We start from the raw sequence: 6334 nt of genomic DNA, 5'->3' as shown, positions 1-6334 counted from the left end.
AAAGCCTTACTTTGCCTCCTGACAGAACCAATACATACAAATGCATTATAACAATCATAATGGTTTATATAAAGCCTTTTATAATTTATACGCATCCTTTAGGACGTATCTTCAGTGATGTATCCCAAGGTCATCGGGGTTTCGGGTTTCGCGAACATCATACCCCTCACTCAGGTGACCAAGCCGGGGTGATCAAGTCCCGACTCCGACTTACGTCCCAATAGCTAACCTCCATCAGTCCCATTAGGAAAAGACCTGCAGGGCCACACAATCTGCCGACTCCGATCAAGTATTTACAGGTCAAACAGACTTTATTTTATTTTAAAAACGAATCTTGTAACATAATAATTCTTATAGATAATTATACAATAAAGTACATTCATTCATACATTCATTAATCATAAAAGGGGCCGATATAATTTGTCATCTCAGATGCTGCTTTGAAAAAAATGATTTGTTTCTGTTTAACTAACAGCTTCTCTCGCTCAATCTATGTGCATTCAGACTAAAACGTTTGTCACAAACTGCAGCTACTGCAGCTAAAAGTTTCCCCCCGCTGTATGAGTCCTCATGTGTCTTCTTAGATCACCGCTGAAACGAAAGCCTTTGTTACAAACTGTACAAGTGAATGGCTTTTCCCCTGTATGAGTCCTCATGTGTCTTCTTAGATCACTGCTGAAACGAAAGCCTTTGTTACAAACTGTGCAAGCGAATGGCTTTTCCCCTGTATGAATCTTCATGTGTCCTCTTAGATTACATCTGAAACGAAAGCCTTTGTTACAAACTGTACAAGTGAATGGCTTTTCCCCTGTATGGGTCATCATGTGTCCTTTTAGATTATAGTTTGAACAAAAGCCTTTGCTACAAACTGTACAAGTGAATGGCTTTTCCCCTGTATGAGTTCTCATGTGACATTTTAGATTAGTGCTGTCACAAAAGCCTTTGCTACAAACTCTGCAAGTGAATGGATATTCTCCTGTATGCGTTCTCATGTGTCTTTTTAGACCAATGTTGTCATGAAAGCCTTTGTTACAAACTGTACAAGTGAACGGCTTTTCCCCTGTATGAGTCATCATGTGTCTTTTCAGAGAACTCAAACGACTAAAGCCTTGGGCACAAGTTTCACAAGTGAATGGCTTTTCCCCTTTATGAGTTTGCATGTGTCTTTTTAGATCACCCTTTTGATTAAACAGTTTGTCACAGACTGTACAACTAAAACCTTTCTTCCCTGTGTGACTCTGCATGGAATTAGTTTCTTTCGATGGTTTCAGGTCCCGAGACATCTTGTTGCTCAAATACAATCTCTGTCCTTCCACATGTTGTGTCTTGCGTGACTTCAGTGTGTTTAAAGGTGACTGATCTACACTGGGCTGCCACTCATCACTGTCTTCAGTGATGTCAGATTCAGAACAGTGTGAAGAGAGGAGCTGGTCATCACCAGCTGGTTGTGATGTTCCACAGTCCTCTACATCAGCTTGTGTTTTTATGTGTTGAGTTGAGGTGCTGGCTACAGGCTCTGTGTCGCTGTTCTGAACATCATCATCTTCACTTTTCACTGCTAGTAATGTCAGCATTGGCCTATCAACCTTTTCTGGTCTTTGAAGTAGCTCCTCCTGCTCCTCTTTAATGTGTGGAGGCTCTGGTTCCTCCTGGACCAGACTGGAGCTCCTCTCCTCTTCAGAGGAAACCTCCTCTTTACACACAGGGACGTGCAGGACTTCTAGAGAAAACACAGGGAGGTGTAGGGAGTCTAGGGAAAAGACAATGAAAGCAACCATGAAATATTAAAATTGTATTTATTTATTTATTTCCTGTTTCATATGTGTGAAAGTTGATGTGACTATGTAAGCAAGAACACCACAATGTAATAGAGCGTCGCAGTCCCGCCCCCTTTCATGACGACGCCAGGCCCAGGAAATGATTCCCAATGCATTTTTCACATAGACAAAAAGTATTTATATAAAGACGGTTACGCCGCAGACAAATCCAACTCGAGTCGTGACAAATCATGACAATAAACACAATATTTTGGACCAAACCAATAATTACAAAGAAGAAAAACAACAAAAAAGTGTTGTAACCTGCCGTTTTTTTCCTTCTTTTTAATTCTTTGTTCGGCCCAATTTTTTTTGCTTGTTGTCATGATTTGTCACAACTCGAGTTGGCTTTGTACGAGGCTTCAAAGGTCTTTAAATAAATACTTTTTGAAAAGTCTGAGGAAAATGAACGGGGAATCATTTCCTGGGCCCTGGTAGGGGGCGGGACTGCGACGCTCTATACACCAAATGCATAGAAATAGTCATCAAGGATCATAAGTAAGCTAAAACCATCTAACAGTAGAATATCTGTACAATGAAACTATAAGTCTACACTACAGAATGCTATGTCTACATGCCTATCTAAATCGCATAAGTTAACCTTTGCATACGCCTGCAAGGTCGTCGAGGCTAGGGCAAGTCCTGCGGGCTAAGGTGGAGTCTGTAGAGGTGAGTTTTCAGATGACTTCTCTAAACCATTATCTAAGATATTTGTTATCGGCTGTGACCATTCCAGTTTACCAATAGACTTTGTGGTGGAAATTGAACACTGTCTCAGGTTGGTACAGTAATCAAATGGTTGGATCTGTCTGTACACTACACAGTGACCTAGACTCTGTGGGGGCGGCGGGGCTCGAGCCCCAATGAGGAATTAGACCTGAATATGTACAGTATACCCGCCTAGTCGGTTCGACATAATTATGTATCATTGCAAAAAAAAAGAAAGACAAAAAAATCATTATCACCATTTATTAAAGATACCTATATTCAGTGATTTCACTTAATTCAAATATCACTTTTCTTTTCTTTTATTTTAATAATCCTCCCTACTATAGAGTGTGCTGACCATATAAGGAGTTCCTCCCTGTCCCCAAGGACGCCTGGGGTCAAAAAACCTTAGGTTTCGTTTTTGGCTAGAGGGCCCAGCCTTCATCCAATCAGGATGAGAGGGGCCTCCCATGATCGAGTGGGGGCGGGCCTTGGTGTGCATGCTGTTGGCCTGTAGGGCTGGGCGATATGACAAAATCTCATATCACGATATAGAATTTGTTTTATCACGATAACGATATACTCACGATATAGCATATTTTTTACGATCCCGATTTTTTTTTATCTAAAAAATAGATTTTTGTTCAGGCCGAGTACTTTACTGTACTGTACTTGGGCTGTACCGTGCTGTACTGTACTGTACTGTACTGTACTGTACTGTACTGTACTGTACTTATGTTATTTCCGTGCTCGGATACAGGGACACAGGGACACACACATAACCGTCTATAGTGGTTGCACCACTCAAAAAACAGGAAAAGAACACTTGTGCCAATATCAAACTTGATGATGATGATGTAAAATCACAATATCCAGTCTAATTATATGAATATAATACTGATGCCCTGCCCATGCACAGACAGGCCTAAAGCAAGTACAAAAATAATGCAAAAAAAATATATAATAATAATTATTATTATTATTATTATTATGACAATTAAAAAGCAAAAATAAAGAAAATACTTTCCCATTCAGACACAGAAGTACAGGCCTGTGTCTGCATTAAATTGTCTTATGGGAAAAAAAATACCTCATGTCACTCACTGCCACACAGTTGTTTCAGTTCATTTTAAGCTCTGTATAGGGAATCAAAATGTTCTGTTGTAGTCACTGTAGTGTAGTTTTTTAAAGACGTTGGGAAGCTTAACGATGTTTAATTGACTACAGGCGATAGAGTGAGAGACAACGACCGCGTCGTCAACTCTCCAATGCCCAGCTGTGGGTATGGGAGTGGATGTTTTTATTTTCCTTTTTTTTGATGATCACAACTTAAGTTAGCGTCTTGTGTTGTTGTTGTTTTTGGAAGCTGTTGCTGAATTAAGGACTTTTCAAATGGAATAATTTATTTGGAACAATAAAACAAGACGGGTAAGAGGAAAGAAGTAGAAGAAGTTTGCACCCGACGGACAAGCTCAATTGTTCAACTGTGTAAAACATGCGTCTGATGCGTGGCTCACGCAGTTTATCAATTTGACCCAACATGAAACCTGCATTTATAACAGTGAATGGCCGGTTACTTTAGTGTTACTCCGCTCTGAATCTCGTCAGCCATCATCTCCCTTCATGTTTGTTATGAAATAACAGCACAGCGTGGCTGGGCGCTGTGACGTAAAATACTGCCGTACCGCTTGTTTTGCGACACAACGATATAAACGATAGAGAACATTTTTCACGATAGACATTTTCTATCGTCTATACGATATATATCCTATATCGTCATATCGCCCAGCCCTATTGGCCTGTTGTGTGTCCCCCCACTGAAGAGTGTGTGCATGTGCACATCTTGTTAGCGGGGCGGACCGGGGGTTTTCCAAATCACCGAATGGTCCTTTAATGTTTTGCTGGTTTTGGAAGGGAAGATCATGGATATATATGTCTACACGTCCCATCACCCCCCAGGTCATCTTTGAGCAGGCCACCATTGGGCAGGCTAAAACCATTGTGTGTCACCCCTCCCATGTACTATACCCTTGAGTATAGGTTAATCATGGGTATTATCGTAACAAAACAAAAAAAGCCAAATTGTTATGCAGCGGATAAAAGCATGACATTTGATACAGATGACCTTTGGATCATCCTAAGACATCTAAGAAGGGGTGCCGAAAAAAAACTGGAAGTGAGTCATGGACAAAATTCAAAATGGCCACCTAAACTGTTGACTCAAAAGAAGATAGCCTCTCGTCTGTAGCGAAGATAAAATAATGTTTTCACTACACAGAAATACAAAGGCGGCTTGTGTCATTAGGAAGCCTACTTTCCTTCCTTTCCACATGCATATGGTAGGTCAGGGCAGTCAGACTGATGATGCGACACTGGATTGAAAACATCATAAAAAAAAGGTTGATAAGTAGACTTAAAAGTCATTGTTGTGCAACAAATCCCTGACATGTAGCTAACTAACAATGGACTTAAAACCATAACCCTAAAATATAGGAATTAAGTGATTACTTAATCCTTAAGTAACACTACAAATATTTGGTTGTTGATCTACAGCAAAGTTACTGATAATAAACACTAAAATTACTATTAAGAATATTGAGGGAATAAAAACAGAACAGTGGGAGTGAAAAGGGAGGTTGAGTAACATACCAAGGTCTTTGGGTTCCTCCTGTTCAGCAGAAATGTCCCTGGTGGGTTCAAGAGAGTCCATCTTCACCTGAAGTCTGCAGTCCACATTCAGATGTGATCAGAAATTATCCTGGAGGAGTTGTGGAGAAATGACACAGACCAAGTCTTCTTATACCAGAGAGCTTTGAATGATTGACTAAGAGAACAATATAACCATCTCTCCACCAATCACAGTCTAACATACTGTCCTCCAGACTGCAATCACCTGGCTGGTCGGTGATTGGCAACATTCAGTCAAATACTGCTCTACAAAGTTAAAATTAGACAATATACAGATCAGGAGCTGTCCAACAACATTAAGAATGTGGAATGTTGGTTTGGAAGATTATTCTGCAATCTTACCAAGCAGATGGCAAAGGATTCTCTCTCTGTGTTTGTTCACTACAGCATAGCACCATAACACCATGTGTTGCATTGAACAGGAAAGGGAAGTTTTCCTGCTTAAGTACTGACAGGAAGTAGCATCACTGGTAGGCTGGACATAAACTCTTACAGGCTCACTGATTGACCAACTAGGGTGGCAGTCACAGAGCCAGGTAATTTTAACCTTGTGCTGAAATAGGCTAGACACCCTGGTTTGTATGTTTGCAACTTTTTTCCTTTCATGTATATAGCTTGTTTTACATGTTAAACAGACTTGCAGAGCAACATTTTAGATAGAATTGTATAACTTAAATGCGTGTTATTTCAAAGCATTTTAGATTGTTTCTAACACTTTTAAATCAACTGAAAATGAACTTATTTATTCATCCCATTAATTATTTTAAATACAGGCTGCTGATTTCAAGCCTGTGTTACATGTACATCTGTATTGTATTTGCTTTATTCATGACACCAGGAAGACTAGAGGCTTATTCATGTGTCTCTAATGGGGATCCTTTATTAAACCTAAACATACAATAAAGCAGCAAAAGTAACAATGCCTATACTGTACCTCTAACATTATACAAGTGGTATTATGATCTAATAAATAGTATGTAATTTTACTGACTGGAATTGTCAAGAACAAACTGAACTCCTATAGCCTACACACCATCAATACATTGAATGTTTTGCTTGAATTAATTGTATTTCTGTGGATTCACAAGGTTTACTTATTCCACCACTGAACAACCCACAGG

At 39.7% G+C, this 6334-nt stretch overlaps 1 long non-coding RNA gene across 1 annotated transcript; it reads right to left on the bottom strand.

Annotated features, from left to right (window-relative positions):
- Positions 1-287: 287 nt before the first annotated feature.
- LOC306917074 lies at positions 288-5619 on the bottom strand. Its single transcript, XR_013789109.1, has 3 exons — positions 5556-5619; positions 5175-5283; positions 288-1750 (listed from the first exon to the last, which is right to left on the bottom strand). It is a non-coding gene; the product is annotated as an uncharacterized lncRNA (long non-coding RNA).
- Between the last annotated feature and the right edge of the window lie 715 nt (positions 5620-6334).

The sequence above is a fragment of the Electrona antarctica genome (genome assembly GCF_951216825.1).
Source record: "Electrona antarctica genome assembly, chromosome: 2".
Taxonomy (NCBI): domain Eukaryota; kingdom Metazoa; phylum Chordata; class Actinopteri; order Myctophiformes; family Myctophidae; genus Electrona; species Electrona antarctica.
Note: the sequence above shows the minus strand (reverse complement) of the source record. Positions and strands in the feature narration are given on the sequence as shown.